General features: G+C 34.2%; 1 protein-coding gene across 5 annotated transcripts in view; it reads right to left on the reverse strand.

The window, feature by feature from the left end:
• Nucleotides 1-13,560, reverse strand: part of TENM3 (teneurin transmembrane protein 3) — a 1,282,397-nt gene that overhangs the window by 574,133 nt on the left and 694,704 nt on the right. The window lies entirely within an intron of this gene.

The following is a 13,560-nucleotide window of genomic DNA, read 5'->3' on the forward strand; positions in this document are numbered from 1 at the left end:
AGTGTCCCTCAGTACAAAAAAGTAATTCACTCACTGCACTGTGTGCTGTTTCCCTCTTAGAGAGGATGAATTTCATCAGTCACTGTTGAATTTATTTTCATTTGATGTGTCAGGTTCTTATGGTGCTCTTCATAATTCTCCTTAGTCTTCAATTATCCATATAAACTTTCACCACTGTCTAATACTTCCTCCTTGGTAAACTGTTCCCAACTTCTAGGTTTTTAGCAGCACCAGGTGCAATGAATATTCTGGAGAAAACCAATTGTTAGCAACCTCCCAGACATTAATTTATTTTCTTATTTGCAGTAAGCTTCTGCCAGATAACATGAGGGAACTAAGAGATTTCCTTGCATATGTATATAATTACTCCAAAAAGATTTTTAAAATCCTTTGCAAAGTCTGAGGGATGCATGCTGAAACTTCACAGTCAAGACTACATGTAAATAGGGATTTCATTACATAGTCTACAAAAAATGGCATATATTTTACTTCTAATCTTTTTATCTCTTATTTTTATCAGTAAATCTCTTTGCATTGGGAATTCTACACTCCTCCAGTGCTTGGAGAACACCCTAGTGTTCTGAAGACAGTACTGGAATTTAAAAACAAGTTTTAAATATTTTGTCAACTCTCATCCTGATAGAAAACTAATCAAAGAAAGAGTGTCTTTATTAAAGCCTTCAACTTTTTAATGACATTTTGTTTAATTGAATTTTATTACATTTCTTTAAGTTGAATTCTAATAACCACATATACACATAGGTTCTGCAATTCTTCTTAGTAGTGAAGGAAACATTGACTTGACAACAGAAGAATAATTTGCAAATGTTTGAATACTGAGTAATTTCTGCTGACATCAATAGAATACAGGTATTTAGCTGTAAGATATCATTTTGGAAACCAACTGACTTGAGCATCCTATTACAGTTGAAGTAAATGAAAATTGTTTATGCTCAATGTGTTATCAATACAGACAATAACTTAACCAGAACTATGGATGCTTTTCACAATGGTTTCTGATGTTCTCTATAAAAAATTAATTGGTAAAAAGAAATCTCTGGCAAACTTTATAAAGCTTCCAAGATTTTTGTTTCATTTTGCTTCTCAGTCACATGGCAGCTTGTCTGAGGTTTGCTTTGCTCTCTTAGCTCATATTTGAAGTAGTAACTTCTTTAGAGATTGAGATCAGGAATTAAAGTGACACTAGCAACAGTTTTGGAGATATTTCTATATATATAATTTTGGTGACTGTATTAATTAAAGTTACATTCAACTCTGAAAGTGTTTCCACAATTTCTTGAAAGCTGATGATGTGGCACCTAAGGCAACTTTGCAGGAAAATTTGGCTGTCTGGTAGTCACAAGTCAAATTCAATGTCTGCATTTTTCTGCTTATGTTCATTTGCATGCCAAAGTTCCAGTAAAATCTATGAATGTGAGTCATAGAGCAGCACTCAGGGAATGCTCATGGCAGCAGAAAAAAAATATATATAGTCTACCTGTCTGGGTGCTTCAAAGGAGCAGTTTAAGAAAACAATCTTATAATTACTGATCCATTACCACCATGGGTCTGAATTTATGTCCACTTTTTTGGTCATTTTACTGCTTCCTTGTTACTACTCCTGGCTGATATCGCTAGTGGCCATATGGCCCAAGGACGAGAAATACCTTTATAACTGCAAACCTTCTTTATATATCCAAATTGAAGTGTGAATAGCACAGTCATATGATTGGCATGGTACTATTCTCACAGATGAAGATTTGTTGAAGCTGCCAAGAGGCAATGTTAGTGCATGAAAGCTTTTCTATTAGATTAGAATACCAAATCCAGATTGTCAAAATTGTTGTATATTCCTATTTTTAAATTTATATGTGGTCACTTGAAATATGAGACATTCACTGATCCCATGGTGTCCAGTTCTGCAATGAATGCAGCTAGAGAGGGGAAAAGAGAAGTTGAATACATACAGCTCTGGCTTTTGCAGCTACAGTGATCAGGCAAGAGTAATGGGGAAAAGGCACAGCACCCTTAATGAAGGGACCTCAACCTTTCTGCTTCTGAAAAAAGATCCCATTGATTGTTACGCTGCTAGTGACTACATCAACCCTAAACAAAGTTTCACAATTTTGAGAAGGATTTCTGTTCAATAGTAGCATCACCATTGCAGTTTGTTTCAAGTTACTTTAAAGGTGTTACATTTATGTGACAAGGCAATTTCTCTATCAGTTTGAGAAATAGAAACCAGATCACTATAAATCAAGTAAATTCTTATGTTCATGTAAGTCTTCATATCTACATAGGTTATAACATTTAAAATCACATTAGGAAACTAAACTGGGAAAACTAAAATTCACTCCTGATGAAAGCTTAACTTTGGGCAGTTCATATTGCATGTCAAATTATTGCTATTCTGGAGTTTTTGTAATTGATAACAGAAGTTTCCAGGAAGTATGAAGCCTTCTCTCTATGTTAAACTAGTAAGGCACCTTTTGCATATATTTTACTGACATTTTTTGTAGTACTTATTTATCTCTCTAAGTGCATACATTCAAATGACAATAAGCACCAATTTAATTTGAACACGTTTGTTAGATTTTCATCTTAAATACCAGAAGCAGTGCTACATGCTTTGTATTAAGGTTATGTGAGAAAATCAATTGTCCTTGTGTAAAAATGTTATTTTAAATTATCAATAAGTTATAATAAACAGGAAATTACTAATAAGGTGACTTTCTTAAATAATCTCAGTAAAATACATAGTGAAAGTGAAAGAAACCCAAATCAATATACAGCTGTGAATAACTATCATGAAAGCTTAAGTACTCTCCAGATGCAAAAGGAACTCATTAATGTTTGTATAGCTCTACTGATGGATGGCAAGTAGCTTATTATACCTAGATAATGGCTATAACCTAGATATTATCTGAAATAGTTAAACCACACTTTATGTCTTTAGGAAAGATACTTCAGCTCCATGAATGAGCCAACATTGTTTATTCAAATGGGAATATGTTCAGCAGCCAGGAAGCAATGCAAGAGGATAAAGTGTTCTCTACTGGATTAGAATATCTAGATGAGAATGTTCAAATTGTTTTCTTTCCTCAATGTATATGTCTGTTCTTGATTTTATATATTGCTATGCGATTCACTCATGAATTTTCTGCTGTCCAACACCATAAAAAACTGCTAAGCTTAAAAGACTGCAATTAGAATTCTTCTTTTGGGTTCAATGTGAATAAGCCTTTGGTAAGAGAAGCTAATTGCACCTCTGACTTCCTGCCCACAGAAAACACACACACTCTTCCTACCTAGTTAGATAAGCATTTTGATGCTTATATTGGCACACTAATTTTAATGTACTTTATTATATTTAACCCTCAAAAAGGTCTGTAAAAAACAGTTATTTCAAATAGCCAAAAATATTATTTGTCTTTACCGGTCTCATAGATGAAGAGAATATGGACTTATATTATCTCTTAAGCAGTATACAAAGACATACAATACCCTACATTACCTCATGGATTTTGTTGAAGAGTTTTCTTGAGTATAAGTACAGCAATTGCAGTCCTGGAGGAATGACTGTTGCAAGGACAAGAATGAGTGCACTCTGAAGGTACCCTGCTCCCTACTTAGTGGCTTTTAATTATATTTAAAATGAAAATAATAAATCCCACAAAATAGCAGCTAGAAAACTACAGTGAGAACAAATTTAGGTGCTCCTGCAAGGAGGAAGATAGGAAGTCTAAACACTAAAAGGAGACTTCAAAGGGAAATCAAAGAATTTTAAAAAGATAATAAGAAAGGAGTACAGATAGTTGAAGAGGAGATGGCAAATTTTTTTATTGGAGGTGCAATAAAAATTAACTGCAGTTTTTAATGGATAAAATGATAATAAACTCCAAGCAAGACTGTAGATCTTTTCAATTAGAAATACATTTTCCACAAACTGGCAGCACCAATGCAGGCTTGGAATTTGCTCACATTCTCTCCATTATCTGTGCTTGGAGAAAAAAAAAATATTGAATGTCACATGTAAACTGAGGAATTTAAAAAAACCTGTATTGGTCAGAATACTGTATACAATTCAGGAAGAGAGTCCTTTTTGGTCAGATACTGGACACAGCATTTTACATTGAACAAAAATTTAAGTTAATCACTAGAAGTCTCTATTCCATTACTAATAGCACAAGATTCTAATAAAGCAATAAAAATGTCAGAAGATCCTTTGTGATGCTGTGGTGTTTAGACAGGCAACTAAAACATCAATGCAGGAGTCATTTATGCACACAAACACACATAAATACAGAGAAAAAGGATTATAAACTAGCATTGTTGCATGCTTATGTATGCATACACATGCACACACGTGCACCAGGTGTGTGTAAAGGGAGGAGGAGCATTAACAAAATTATAACATCTAGTTTCAAGAAGAAATAGTAGATTAGCATTCAAACTCTGAGAGAAAATTACATTAAATAAATACTCTGACATATTTGCAAGTTTGCATTTAGATAAAAGCTGGTCTAGTCAAAACGTAAGAACTGATTTACCTGCTAACTCTGCTCTGCCAGGCAGAATTAGATATTAAACAGGTCATTCTAACACTTAAAAACTGACTAGCTGCAGGTCAGAAGACATTTATAAAACTCATACAGATAAAGTCGTTCCATGCTCCCTTTAGATCTGTTGAAGAGCTCAGACAGAAAATAGAAATGTTCATAGATTTCACAAATAATTAAAAGCACTCCCTTTATTCCTCCTCCCTCACTTAATTCCAGTGAGAAGCCAATTCTCTATATGAATATCAAAATGATTGATTCTAAAAAGCAATAATATATTAATTTTTATATGACCACAGTTGTACAAATCTCAATGAAATACAGAGAACTAAAAGCTATTGTGGTTATGTGATTTATTATTCCTGTTTACTCAATGTATTGGACAATGGTGTCACGGCATGCTAAACAAACACAATGCAATCTCACTCATTTTATTCCACACTGACTGTTGTCATGTTCTGAAGAACACTCAAAGACTGAGCTCGAGAGCAGTAGTTAAAAACAGCAACTGGCTGTCAGTGGTGTAGTTTGTCATTGTTCCACAGACAAAAGGCAGACTGTCACAATAAACAGCATTTATTCATTTCAGATTTGTGGCTTAGGGCTGAGGAAGGGGAGGTGTCATTTGTAGTAATTGTAAAACACATAAATAATAATAGTAGTCTGCAAATCATTTATCAAAGAAAACAGTGGGATTTGGCAGTGATGGAGGCAAGAAAATGGATGCTTCCAGCACAACCTAATTTACAGCTCTTTTAAAAAACCACATTTTTTTCTTTCATAACAGCAAAATGGAATGTTTTGTATTAACTGCTTATGTGGTGGGTAAGCAAGACAGAGCAACTAAATCATGACTTTAACGACTTATTTTTAACAAACCGCTGAGTAGCTTTCTGAACATGATCACTCTCAGCTGCTGTCAAATTCATTAATGTAATTTCACCAATTAAAAACCATTTCATATTGATTATGGAATCACCTCCTCTAGCTTTTTTTGCTTAAAAATTACATATTTTTAAAGAAATTATACTTCTCTGTGAAAATACTCTGGATTGGTATTTGAATAGAAGAGGCTTCTTATCTGAATATTTATGTGTGTTTTTTCAGGATGACTCTCAAATCCTAATAATAAATATTTGTTATATAATTTCATGGGCTGAAATTATAAAGCAAACAAATTAATGTTGTTGATGTTGGCACTATGGTTTTTTTTTTTTTTTTTATTTGAGTGCAGATTTTCAGGCAGGTATTATCATCCTTCTCTCTTGTAAGCCCCTGTCCTGATCTACAAGGCTGAAGTCCTAGCTCAGTGACACATTTTCACTGGATTATGACACCCCCCCCAGCCAACCCTCTGAGGATCTGCAAAAATCTGGGAAGAGAAGTGAGAAAAAAAGACACCAGCAGCTGAAAAGGTGTTCCAAAAGGAAAGTACTTATTCACTACTGCATGGTCAAAGTCCTGCTTCATCTCATAACCACTCCTGCTGCCGTCCAGAGCACCGATAATATTTATTAGAGAGCAATGTCTTCTTACATACCCAGAAAAGACAGATGGATATGAGTTTTTCTCTGGCGAACCATACAACGTTCACCAGATGGAAATAATGCTCCCTATACAGTTTCTCGGGCATTTTTGCCCACAACTCCTTCCCTCCCAGCATGTCTCAAATCCTATCAGGAACAAGGGCATAAAAGGGCTAAGGAAAGGACAGGTATATCAGAGGAGCTGAACTTGTGTTTCAGGATGGATCTCTTCCGTGAAAAATCCTATATGGTTTGCCAGAGAAAGAACAGAGTGAAAGAGATGGCCTGGAATGAAAGAGCAGAGCGCAATATCAGTATTTCAATGGGGAAACGTTATCTCAGCTGTTACTGCTTTGGGTATAGCAGAGAAGTAGAGCTCAGGAGCTGCAAGAAGGAATGTCTGGCAGTGCAAGGGTAGCTCACTGAAGATGGGTGCACATGACCTGATCGAAGATAAGCTTTGGCATTCTTGCCATAATAAGACAGAATTTTTCTTAACTGATTTTAGAATTGAAAAAGATGCTAGGTTTGTCAGGACATTAATTTATGAGAACATGAGAAAACACATGTAAATCTTACTTGTTTAATATGTACAGCTACATGAAACAAAAGAAATAGTATGCTGAAAAATAAATGTTGAAAAAATAATTGATAATTGCCTTTTAGAAAGCATTAGTAAAATATTTAAAGAATAAAACATTTTATGAACAGAAATGGCAAAATTTTGGATTAATTTTAAATAATAAATACAAAAGGAGGGGTTTAGTCCTTTTAGAAGGGACATTTTCAGTCCAACATCAACTAAACAGCTGTAACCTTCAATTAAAGTGAGACCATTTCATATAATCTTATTGCTAAAAGCAACAAGCAGTTAACTTAAAAATTTTAAACCAGAATTTGCTCAAAATTACTTAAGCTTCTGTGAGAGCAGTTAGAAATCTAAGCATAACACTTCTAGTCACAGAAAAGATGTATCTTGAAATAATGAAAATATTCTTAACCATATTATCTTGCTAAGGATTTTGTAGAGGTTCTCTTGAACTTTTTCCAACCCTTTTCTATCAGTCTTTAGATGATTAAATACATATATATGTGGGCATACGTACTACTCTTCTGGGTTTGGAACACAGCCTTAATTCAGCTTAAAATGAGAAACAAAATATTCATAGTATGCCTCTGTCTTATGCAACCTACTAAGATATTTAGCTTTCTTCTCCTACAAAATTTCCCTCTCCTGTTTTGTTACAAAGCCTGGAATGATACAGTTGAAAAGACTGAACTTTGGGGTGCATTTTCTTGGTTAACTTTTGCCAATAATGAATCTTAAAAATTCAAAGTTATTCTTCTGTAGTTGTCTTTAAAGTCTTAAAGGAATGAAAGCTTTTATATTTGAATACATGATTTTATCCTGGGCTCAATCAGGTGCATGGTGTTTGTCGCTTCCTGTACACAGTTACTCAGAGTGACAAACACATGCAATCATTAAAGAGTGATGATAACCTTCACTCTAATTGCATTAGCACAGCAGCCTTCTCAAATGAAGGGAGATTTCCCATAACAGGAGCAGCTCAGCGCAGATGTAAATGGATCAGCGGTGTCACTCATAAACTGTGATCACGGCCAGCGTCCGACAGTGGACAATCACTCACGCAATAACACAATCACTCTGCAGTTAACGCGTGTCACTACTGATTTGCAGGGAAATTTTTGAAACCAGAATTTGCATGGTCTATTTGAAACTTGCCTGAGCTGAATACCCAGCGTTTAGCTTTCTAGTGGGAGTTGTAACACTAGCACTGCTCACAGCAAACTGCCACTGTCGTTTGTTCTGCTTCAGTGCTGTTTGACTGTCACAGCCTGTCATGTAGGAAGAAAGCACCGCATCTAACCCCCTGTGACAAGGTTTAATCACCCCTATTACTCCTATTGGCTGTTCAAGCCACCTTGGGGTGTGCAGCACACAGTTATAGATCTCAAAAACCCTTGCTTTAGAAATGGAAAGGCTAAAATCGGGTCTGAGTCGATCAATCTTCTAACACACCGTTCAAAGGAAGTAGAATTAGATAAATAAAATGCAATCAATGCTCAAGATAATTTTTTTTGATTTTCACATCATTAGGAATACGAAATTATTTATTTTACTTCAAGTTTACTTTTTAAATGAATTCGAGTTATTCAAATTCTGAATGTTATTTCTTTCTAGGAATCAGTGCTAGAATATGGACATACATGCAAGAGTGTCACATTTGGGATTGATTTTTTTTATGCCAAAATTAAGTGACAAAAGTAAATGTTGTATAACAAGGTATACCTGTATACCTTGTATATGTATATGTTAATGCTGAGTCAAAGGACAAGTAGAGGAATGCTTAGAATAAGCTTTGTACAAAGGAAAAGTTTAACTTAAGTTTTCCTCATACAAATTAGCATTAATTAATTAAAACTTCATATATGCCTGACCTAAGGAAAGCATTTCACTGATGTTCTACACGAAAACTATGTTCAAGATAGTTTTAAAAATGCCCTTTATGAGACTGCAGTCCAGATTATTTATACTTAAAGCCTGAATGACACATGGATCAGCAACTGAGAGTAGCTCAGTTAGTTAGAGCATGGTGCTAGTAACTCTTCTGGTCCTTTTGCTTACAGTTAGTTATCCAGAAGCCCAGGTAACATACACCAAGCACATTTTTGCACATCAACAAATCTGTTTGCTTGAGCTGGCCTTATTATATTCAAGGTCTATTTACTGGGATAGAAGAAAATTATTGCAATATGAAAATATATTAACCCATTGCGAGTTTGGCTTTAGCAAGGTAATCTAGTATTACAGACTTGACTTCCAATTACTCCATCAGGCTAATCTTAGGCTTGATAAATGATGCTAGTGTAACTCTTCACATAGAGAGATTCTTAGGGTTGAAATCACCATTAACACAGGTGTTATTTCAATTAACATGTATTTGTAATGATCACATTTGTTTTGCAGAGACTGGGCAGGAAATGAGCTATCTGACAGCACAGATAGCTTTGTAGGTCAATAATCTAGCACAAGGATTTATACCCTTAAATCCCTGCTTCAGCCCAGTTCTGAAAATAGATGAGCAAGTGCACATCCTGCAGAGTCAGAATAAATATTCATTCTGCATTCATCATATACCTGCAGAGGTCCCTACAATAGGAATGAAATTTTCTAAAAAACAAACATAAAAAAAAAAACCCTCACTGTCAGTACTCCTTTTTATTGGGATTAAAATGAATTTTCATTTCTAACTAGTATTTCAGGTGAAATAAAACAATCGTGGGCCAGAGCATTTTAAAACTTGCAAAGAGCATGAGAATGTGTAGATGGGTAGAAAGTGCATTACATAAGAGTTTTAATTTTTCATGAAAATTCTTTCTAAAGGGAAGGTGGATTGTTTTTTTCAAATATAAACACACTTATCTATGTTTCTTCTGGCCACCTTAGGGGAAAAAAGACCCAAAACCAAATTCCAGCTACCAATGATGTTTTAGTGTTCCCTTGATTCTTTCCCTGAATGACTAAATGCAAAAGACACTTTTCTGTGTAAGATGAATTTATAGAGCTGACAGCAGCTTGTGCCACTCACCCATGTACACTTCTAGCCTATGTTCTCACTCCTCTAGTTTGATACTCTCAATTAGACTAACACTACCACGAGTCTTACAGATTTTCTCTTATTAAAGACAAGAAGTAATTTATGTTTTCTTATATCAGTCAACCACCTGCAAAGTAGCACCTAGAAATAACCAATTATAGCATCTATCCAGCTGTATACAGATAGATGTGAGCTGCTCAGCTAAACCATCTCAGAAAACTGCATGCCCATACTTACTGCAATGCCAGTTCACCAGATACAGGTTTACACTACACATGCTCTCCTTTATACCTTCTGTCTGCTAATTTGACTGCTGGTTCTCTTCCCACAATTTGCTTATCAGCTCTGAATGACAATAAAGGACAAGTCAATACCACACTGTACTTTCTCTCTGTACAGTACTTTCACCCTGAAAGTAAGTTAGTAAAATTTGAATCCTGGGCCACCTATCCAAGAAACCTGGTTTCTTGAATTGTTCACTCATATAGATTAGTTTCAACAATTTTCATCATTTGAAAGGAATAAATGTTTTTGGTACTTTTTCTACCTCAAGGGACATTGACAATAAAACAGATAAATAATAAACCTAAACCTTTAGATGCAAGTTTTATTTTTATAAATAAGCCAAAATATTCTATGCAAAGATATTGATGTGAATCTTTGGATATGAATCATAATAGCAGATTTTCACATCAGGTATTTGGTTCCATCTCTGAACTCTGAAGCCTCTGCAGTGTGAATGGCAGCAGGAAATGGCTTTCAAACTCTTCCTAACAGATGGAATAAAATCTGCCAGGTTATTAAATTTCTACACAACTATTTTTAGTTTCCATTTCTAAATCCTTGTTCTTCTTTTGTCATATAATATGTCATTACTAATCACATCTCCAAAGCATTACTATTTTGAAAATAGAAGCTTGAAATGGCAGTTTATTATTCTTTGCCCTGAACATTTTTGTTGCTGCTTGATTCTTCTGCTAAAATTATGCAGTATTTATACAGATTTGTGTACTAAAAAATGGAGAAGGTTAGTCAAAACATCAGCTGAAAGGATTTACAAACTTTATTTTAGTGATGAACAATTGCTGTGAATTCTTATCTAGATTGCAGTCTAAGATCAAAGCAAACTGCTGAAAGTTAACAAGTAAAAATGACCTAATAACTATGAAAACAAAAGCAAATGCCTTGACTGTCTGTGGTAAAGCATATCAGAAGTGAAACATACTTTATTTTTTGATGAATTGTACTTGGGAAGAATAGGGAGCTACTCAACTGTTGAGAAAATTAAACCAATTGTTTCCTCCTGTGAACTGTGTCATAGTGACAGATTTTGTCAGTGTACAAAGAATCCTTTGAAGGCAAATTTGCTTGTAATTCAAGTGTTATGAAAAAAAAAAATGTCGCTTTGTTCATGTTACTAACAGAAACACCCGTTCTTACATGAGGTCTATTATTACTGATACATCTACACTACAGTACAGAAGTGATGACAAAAAAACAAAAAAAAAAAGGAGCATTAAACATGGTTTGCAAGTATTATCATAGCAAACATTGCAACACTAAAAGGAAGTATATTAGCTGTAATGTGACTAGGCCAGCTGGCAAATTCTGGTGTTACTTGAGGACAACAAACTCCAATCAGCTAAGGAGTCAATCTTGCAACTTGCAAATTTCTCCTGTATCTGGCTTTCAGTAGTGCATCAGGGAACAGTCAGCTTGAGATTGAACAAAAAACACAACTGAAGGAGAAAAAAAAAAAAAAAAAAAGAAAAGGAAAGAAGAACACACAGAGAAATTTAGATTGGAGCAGTACTGTACATCAGACCTGCAACATCTGGAAGATTTATTGATTTACATTACTGCTGCAAAAGCAATGCAAAAGAATGAGAAAAGCCCCTATATTTTAGTTCAGTTCTATTGAATTAACAAGTGTGAAGGAATAGTTTTGTGATTTTTTTGATACCACTAACATGACTGATGCCATTCAGCTACAAACAAATAAATGTATCAATGGATGAGGCTTCTAACTTCTTCCGATTAAGGGATAGAACCTGCTGAACTTTTCCAGTCAGGCATGTAAACTGTGAAATAACTTTACAACATGGCCTATAAGGTGTGATTTTTTTAGCATAATACTTTGGTCAGAAATATTTTACATTGTAAATTTTAACTACATTGGGTTTTCTACTTATATGACTGATGAAAAAGCAGGAAAGTATCAATATCCATCACTTTTTTTCACATTTCCAACTGTTTACAGTATCTTTGATTTTGTGCTTTCTAGCAGAGGAATATAATGGGAGATCTTTCACAATCCTGTATTTTTATCTTCTTATTGACTTTGCTTTTGAAGATGGGGGAAAAATAAAATAAAATACAACTTTTTAAAAAGTATTAATCCAAAAGATGAATTTGAAGGGCTCTATAAATATGTCTTCTGCAAAAGTGTCAATAAAGAATGATGGGAAGAAGAACAAATGTGAAAAATGTGTTTTCAAAAAGTAAAGTGTTAACAAAGCCTACACTAAATGCAAGGCTCCCAGTTAAGAGTAATTTCACAAAGCCCTTTATTTTCATGGGAAAGAATTAGACTACAATTCAAAGTAAGAATTTAGGAAACATTTTTTCCTCAGACTTTTATGTTTTCTGTGTATTTTAGGAAGGAATGGTATCAAAATGGCATCTTTCAAATCTCTCAGAAACAACTGTGTTCTATTGATTTGCAATAGAAATCTAAGCTTGGTATAATAAAGAAAAGTGAAACTGTTATTAAAACACATCTGATTATAACTAAAAATTGACTAGGTGAAATTCTTCTTTTGCAAAAAGTCAATTACAAAACCCATTGACTTAAGCAAAATACTGTTCATTAAATGAAAGGAAAAATGTGTCAACAGCTGCAAAAACACACTAATATTTCAGCTTGCATTCAAAATATTTTAATTACTAATTCATATTTTATTAATGCCTTCACATGTGCAATACAACACAGCCATTTGGCTATGAATAATCCTTTGGTTTTGGTAACAAGTTAAAAATTAAAACGTATAAACATGAAACGCTGAAGATTTGTGTGAACAAAACCCTGGATTTCTTGAGAAGACATATAGGCAATGCATAAAACATGCATACAAAACAATTTTAGCATGGGAATTATATATACCATACCTAATAGATGTCCTACCAGTTTCACATAATATCAAGGTGCAATTTAATGAGGTTCCACTGAACTCTGTATGTCTTCAAGGTGACTGGGTTGTTCCTGGAATGCTCTCTACTATAACTATAAAATGTCTATGATGTGACTGTGATATAACTGAAACAGCTGAAGTCTTTGATCATATGCTGGCAGTTTATATACAGATGCAGAATGTGTAATAAGGCCACACTTTATTAACTTGACTGATGTTCTGTTATTTTACTGGTTCCGAAAGCCAAAGGAGACTAGGTTCCACCATGTTGCCCTGAGAATAATTTATTATTGCAGCTATTCAAAATGAAATACCTATCATTAAAGTCTAATTGATTACCAAAAGCAAGAGGCATACATAGGCCTCAAGTTGATCTGACATTTGCTATGGTCTTTAAAGTACTCTTATATCTAGAACTGTTATTTTGAATTAGCACAAAATACATTTTAACAGCCAGCACTCCAAATGTATGCATACATTTCCTGTTAATAGCTATTTCTACATAGATACCGTCTAGTGAAACTTAGAATAAGTTTTTACCATTTCTTAAGTATAAAAATACACAAATTCTGATGGCATGATAGTGAAGTTAGACCTTGACATGCTAGTAGCTGTATTAAGTTGTAAAAAGCATCTTTGCTCTCCTTAAGTTAAAACATCTTTT

The sequence above is a fragment of the Lonchura striata genome, chromosome 4 (assembly GCF_046129695.1).
Source record: "Lonchura striata isolate bLonStr1 chromosome 4, bLonStr1.mat, whole genome shotgun sequence".
Taxonomy (NCBI): domain Eukaryota; kingdom Metazoa; phylum Chordata; class Aves; order Passeriformes; family Estrildidae; genus Lonchura; species Lonchura striata.